Below are 6,560 nucleotides of genomic sequence, written 5' to 3'. Positions count from 1 at the left end.
TTATAACTCGGATTTCGGCGTTCTTTATATGCACAGAAACCTTGTAACATATACTATAAGTTAGTTAAGATTATTCATTCTAAATAATCTTTCATCAAAAATTCATTTTTGATGCCTATCGTGTCTAAATTGACTAGATTGAATCTACGGGCGTTACAGGAACACACCAAGATATCATCTATGAACACAATGACCGAGCGATCGAGCATCGGTTTGCAAACTCGGTTCATCAGATCCATGAATACCGCTGGCGTGTTGTTGAGCCCAAACAACATCTCCACGAACTCATAATGACCATAACGAGTCCGAAACGCGGTCTTCTCCACGTCCTCCTCCCTTACCCTAACGTGGTGATATCCGGATAACAAATCAATCTTGGAAAACCAAGACGCACCCTACAACTGATCAAAAAGATCATCTATCCTCGGGAGTGGATAACGGTTCATCACTATTAACTTGTTCAGCTCCCTATAGTCAATGCACATCCTGTGCGAACCGTCCTTCTTCCTAATGAAAAGGATCAGTGCTCCCCAGGGTGAACTACTCGGACGAATAAATTGCTTGCCCAACAACTCCTGCAACTGAGATGATTTCTCCTACATCTCAGGCGGTGACAGTCGGTACGGTGCCTTGGCGATAGGGGCCGCACCTGGCGCTAAGTCGATCCTGAACTCAACCTGCCTCTCCGGAGGCACTCCAGGTAACTCCTCCAGAAACACATCAGTAAATTCCCTTAACACCAGGACCTCAGAAACTGAGAGCTGCTCTCTAACTCGCGTATCTACCACATACGCCAAATAACCGGCACACCCGTGTTGAATATACTGTTGTGCCCTGGCTGCCGAACAAAACCCTGATCCCAACCTGGTGGCCTCACCATATACTACAAGTTTCTCCCCACTTGGGGTTCGAACCACCACCTGCTGTCCGTCACAGTCGATCATGGCACCAAAATGGCTAAGCCAATCCATGCCTACAATCACGCATACATCCCCCATGGGGATAGGAATCAAATCTATCAGGAAGGACAACCCGAAAATCTCTAATTCGCATCCCTGATAGACCGAAGAAGCAGAAACCCCGTGCTCGTTGGCGATCGAAACTCGCAACGGACACTCAAAATCATCTATCGGCACACTGAAACCTCTAGAGAAGGACTGAGATACGAACGACCGACTCACCCCTGATTCAAATAATACCAAAGAGGGCAAAGAATTTACTAAAAACGTACCTAATCACAGGTACGATCAATAAGCATAACACAAATACAACAACTGGGATATAGAATAGAAACGTACCAACAACCACATCTGGCGCTGACTTGGCCTCCTCGGCCATGAGCTGGAAGTCGCGACCCTGAGCCTTCGAAGGCTCCACCTTGACTGGCCTCCCATCTCGAATCCTCGCAGCAGCTGGCACAGAACCCTGTAACAGCTTGGCGGCGAGCTGCGTACAGTTGGTCTTCACATGACCAACCTCATGATAATGGTAACCAATCCTCATATCTGCGGGAGGGGCGGACTAACGGCAGTCTCTAGAAGAGTGCCCCTCCTTGCCACATTTGTGGCACCCACCTCCTGCTCTACAAGCTCCAAAATGAACCCTGCCACACCTTCCACAAGTGCTACTCTGCAGACCCCCAAACTGTGTATCAACGGTCTTAGACCACTTAGGTGCTGGCTGAGACTATGTTGGTGCCTGACGCTGCTCCTTCAGTTACACCTCTATCTCTAACTCATGCCGCCTCGCGGCTTCTTGAAGGTCCAGGAGGGTATCACATCGTTGTGTAGACACGAACTGTCGAATATCATTCTTGAGCATACTAAGATAACGAGTCATCTAAGACTGCTCTGAAGCAAACTCTGGGCAAAAGATAGCCCTCTCTGTGAACATACGGGTGATCTCCATCACAGACTCCCCATCCTACCTCAATGTCAAAAACTCCTGAGCAAGCCGCTTCCATTCCATGCGCGGAACGTAGCGGGTGCAAAACATATCCCGGAACTGCTCCCAAGTAATAGCTGCCCGCTGATCATCAATATACAACCTAGTCGTCAGCCTCCACTAGTCCTTTGCCCCAAGCCTCAGCAAGTTCATGGCACACCTGACCCTTTGGTTAGCGGGACATGAGAACGTGAAGAAACAAACCTCCACATCAGACAACCACCTCATATCCATAATCGCATCCTGTGTACCATCAAACATCGGGGGCTTCGTATTATCGAAGTCCCGGTACTAGAAAGCCGTGTCGGCTCCTCCTCCAACCCTTACCGCAGTTACAATTAAAGTGGCTGCAGCGGTAGCTGTCTCTGCTAGAGCTGCATATCGCTCATCAAAGTACTCCACCATCACAGTCTTACTCGACACAAACAACTCTAGCAGTTGCGCTCAAAATGCAGCATCAATCACGTCGTGCATGATCTACCGGATCCTGGCATCCAACTCCTCGGTCCCTATCTGAACCACGGACTCAGGTGCTCCCGGCACCTCCAACCCTCCATCTTCTGACCCCGATCTTGATCCTGATCCTGATATAGATCCCAAAGCAACACATCTTTTCACTACCATAATGAAATATATATACAAGTCATCAGATAACTAACATAATGTAGGAGACCAAAACCAAAAAACACTAGGGGTTGTGATTTCCCGACACCTCCAACCCTCCATCTTCCGACCCCGATCTTGATCCTGATCCTGATATGGATCCCAAAGCAACACATCTTTTCACTACCATAATGAAATATATATACAAGTCATCAGATAACTAACATAATGTCGGGAGACCAAAACCAAAAAACACTAGGGGTTGTGATTTCCTTGCTACGCGTACGGGTCCTGTGCTTTCAGTAGTACGTGCCCATACTACCTTCCACACCTACCCATATTTATCTCAAGTATCACCACAATGCCATAGCAATATCATCAACATAGGAAATCCGCTCAACCCTCATTATAGGGGAATAACAAATACCTTGCATCTAGACTCACCACTTATCACGACTCACACATCCATCAAACTTCCATCATCCCCTGCAGCGCTAATGCATGCTAGCTGCACATAATGTTGGACCCAATAGACTTTCGAATATTCAATCCTACGCGAAGGCCAAATCAACATTCTCAGGCTATAAGATCTTTATTATGCACAGTCGTGATGAATACATTAAACATCTATAGTTATGATGTAAATTCCACATAAAAGAAACCCTAGGCTAATAGGCATCATGCAATCAGGCAAATCTATCATGTGATTCCCGAAGATCCCTAGCCTAGCACTAGCATGTTGTTCTAACATATCAGTATATCAAATAACTGCATGGTATTTTGGGGTTTACTTACAGGCTCCGGCTGATCTTACCCTCTGCATCCTCCATGCTTTATTTTGAAAACCATTTTAGAACTTATTTCCGAAAATCTCCTTGATTTGAGACTGGATTCACACAAGTGTTCCTCAAATTCACTCAATCCAAGGCTCAAATACCAACTTGTAACAACCATAAATTTACACCAAATTTAAACTTTTTCAATCATAAATAAGAACCACAAGCATTGTTTACAAAAAGTTTTCAAATCATTTTCTATCAGAGTCTCCCAAAAATCATAACATAAGGATGAGGAGCGATATGGTCACGCCTTCACCTTTCCAGGATCTCCTAAAGTACCTTAAAAATAAACTGAAAACTGTAAGCCTGAGGGCTTAGTGAGCTACCCCCAAAATACGAATACCACACTGATAATACCACAACAGTAATAATCAATTCAATCAACATGCATACTGGGCCATCGGCCTGACTGGACCGCCCTACCGATCCTACAGTCTGTGTGAATCAATTCCGAGTCTTCAGTATGACTGGTCCACCACGTGGGCCTACAGTCTCCCCGGACCACTCATAGGGTATATTAGCCTTCAGCACAAAGCAGGACCGCTTCAACGCAGCCACAAGCAAATAACCATGTGCGCATACTATCATATACATGCATATAAAAACAACAAACATATCTGTCACACTGATCATCAATCATAAAATGCTCTTGTAACTAGAGTATCGACCTAGCAGGTCACTAATGTGACAACCCGATACTTCAACTCTTTGTAACGACCAAAATGGGTCAAGTATTGTAACCACATATGAGTAATAAAATGTATAAATAAGTTCTACTTAATTTCTTTCTATGATTTAATGTCTTTGAACCATGATCGTACGTAAAAAGATCGCCCAAATCCGACTTCATATAGCGAAGTTATGAACTTTCAAAGAAATTCCCTTAAACACGATGGATTGTTATTAAATAATAAAAACAATAATAAAAATAATTTTGGAATTTGTCGACGGAGTCTAAACGAAAGTTGTAGAGCATAGTCTCACCTACGCGAGGATATAAAGACCATCGAAAACGGAGTTCATATGAAGAAGATATGAATTTTTGAAGTTATTAAATAAATTAATTATTTAGTTTAATCAAAATTCGGATATTATCCGAAGAGGAGTCAGCGCCCTCATCCGAGGTACGCGCCGCGTACTCCTGTACGCCCCGCGTAACCGAGAGAAGCGGCCTTTAATCGTCCACGTCGCACCATCCGACTCGCCGTCCCATCCGACCCGCGTACCCAGCGACCCGTCCCATCCGACCCGCGTACCCAGCGACCCGTCCCATCCGAAGCCGAGGCAGTCGAGGCCTCGGTCACGCATGACGTACGCGTACGCGCTGCGTACGAGCGTACGCCCCGCGTACCGAGGCAGACCAGCCTCCCTATAAATAGCATACGAGGGTTTGCAAGGAAAGGGCTCATTTCTCTTCTCTCTCTCTCTCTCTACTTTGCCTCGTTTTCTGTGTCCGTTCAAACCCGAAGCTCTGGTCTTTTTGGCTCAAGTCCCGAAGGTCGATTTTACCCCCGAGATTCCCGAGAATCCCGAGGAAAATCCGTTTCCCGAAACGAAACTCTGCTCGGTTTTCCATCTCGCTATTTCCAAAACATTCAAGTGAGTTTCATACCCCTTAATCAACCGTTTTAATTATTCTAAATACTTTTATATGCTTTCAAGGGGGGGGGATTACAAGTAAAACACACGAGTATTATCGTGTGTTACATAAAGAAACTCTTTTATATAATGTTAAATATTCAAATCACATTCGATTTATAAACTTTTAAAGGAAATTTTATATATAAATATATAACATATGTTACAATAGCATTCGATCTTTTAAAATATAAAGTTGTTGTAATACATGTATAAAACTAAACTATTCTTAAATTATTCTGTTCTATCTTAGACTCTACACCAAAAATTTATGCTTTCATAAACAAATTATTCTTTTCCTAAGTATTTCTAAACAAACAAAGCACACTTTTTAAAACTATAATAGGTATAGTTTTACGAATAGATTTCTAACTCTTAGGTACTAGAAACATATATTTTCAAGAAGTTTACTTTCGTATACAAGAACAAACGTAACATTTTAACAAGTAGATCTGTTTTTATACCACGGATTTGTGAGACACTAACTTCATGTACGTTCGAGTACACATTTCAAGTCCTGTATTATATACCAGAATCCCTTGGAGGGGGAGCATGGTGTTTGTGTATAGATCTATACGGGGTTGACAACCCGCGCCCTGACTGTCAGCTGCAGTCCACCGTTTGGGGTGACAAATGTCATAACATTCCAACGCCTGAAGAACGTTGTGTATAGGCATTTCGAGTCAATAGTATGGTTATAAAACTCACAAGGGGTATTAAAAATTCATTGATTTACAAGGTTCTCAAACTCATTGATTATTTTACGTTTACACACATTTTGGAAACAAACATTGGTCTTGAACAAAGGCTACTTTTATGCTAGTAGAAAATATAGGATTTTCTAAACACATACAAACATAGATAAAACATTTCATTTCATTCAAACATTGTCATTTAAATACTTATGAAATTCACCAGCTTAAATGCTGATCTACTCTTTCAAAATTACTTGTATGTCCCAGGAAATCAGTAATTTCAGGTATGCATTTCGCTTTTGATGAAGGGATGCTGCGGCGCCAGTTTAATCTCGTATTTTGACATCATATTGAAATTGAGTTTTGAACATGTAACTTTTGACAAATGTAAACTTTCAATTATATATATATGATGGTTGTATTGATTTCTTTACTATGTATTCATTTGTTACGTTACCACATGATGTCATCCGCCCCCGAACGTTTCCGCCGTTCAGGTTTGGGGGTGTGACAGATTGGTATCAGAGCAATGTTTATAGTGAACTAAGTATATCGAACCACATAAGATATACAAACTATAAATGCTTAAGGGACTAATACTCTCTGACAAAACAAATTTCCTTTTTTACACTTAAGCAGCATTTCGTTCAACTTAAATTAATAGTTCATTTAAGTACAATTACATGCATACCACAAACTATTTTCATGTTATACAATTTTACAAGTATTTAGGCAAGTTGACACGCACAAATCAAGGAATGATTGTAGTGGGCAACAATGTCAAACCTTACCAAGCCATTACAAAAATCAAACACAAGAATTTAAATACTATAGGAGTATT

Source organism: Lactuca saligna, chromosome 2, assembly GCF_052625555.1.
Source record: "Lactuca saligna cultivar CGN05327 chromosome 2, ASM5262555v1, whole genome shotgun sequence".
Lineage (NCBI taxonomy): Eukaryota > Viridiplantae > Streptophyta > Magnoliopsida > Asterales > Asteraceae > Lactuca > Lactuca saligna.
Note: the sequence above shows the minus strand (reverse complement) of the source record.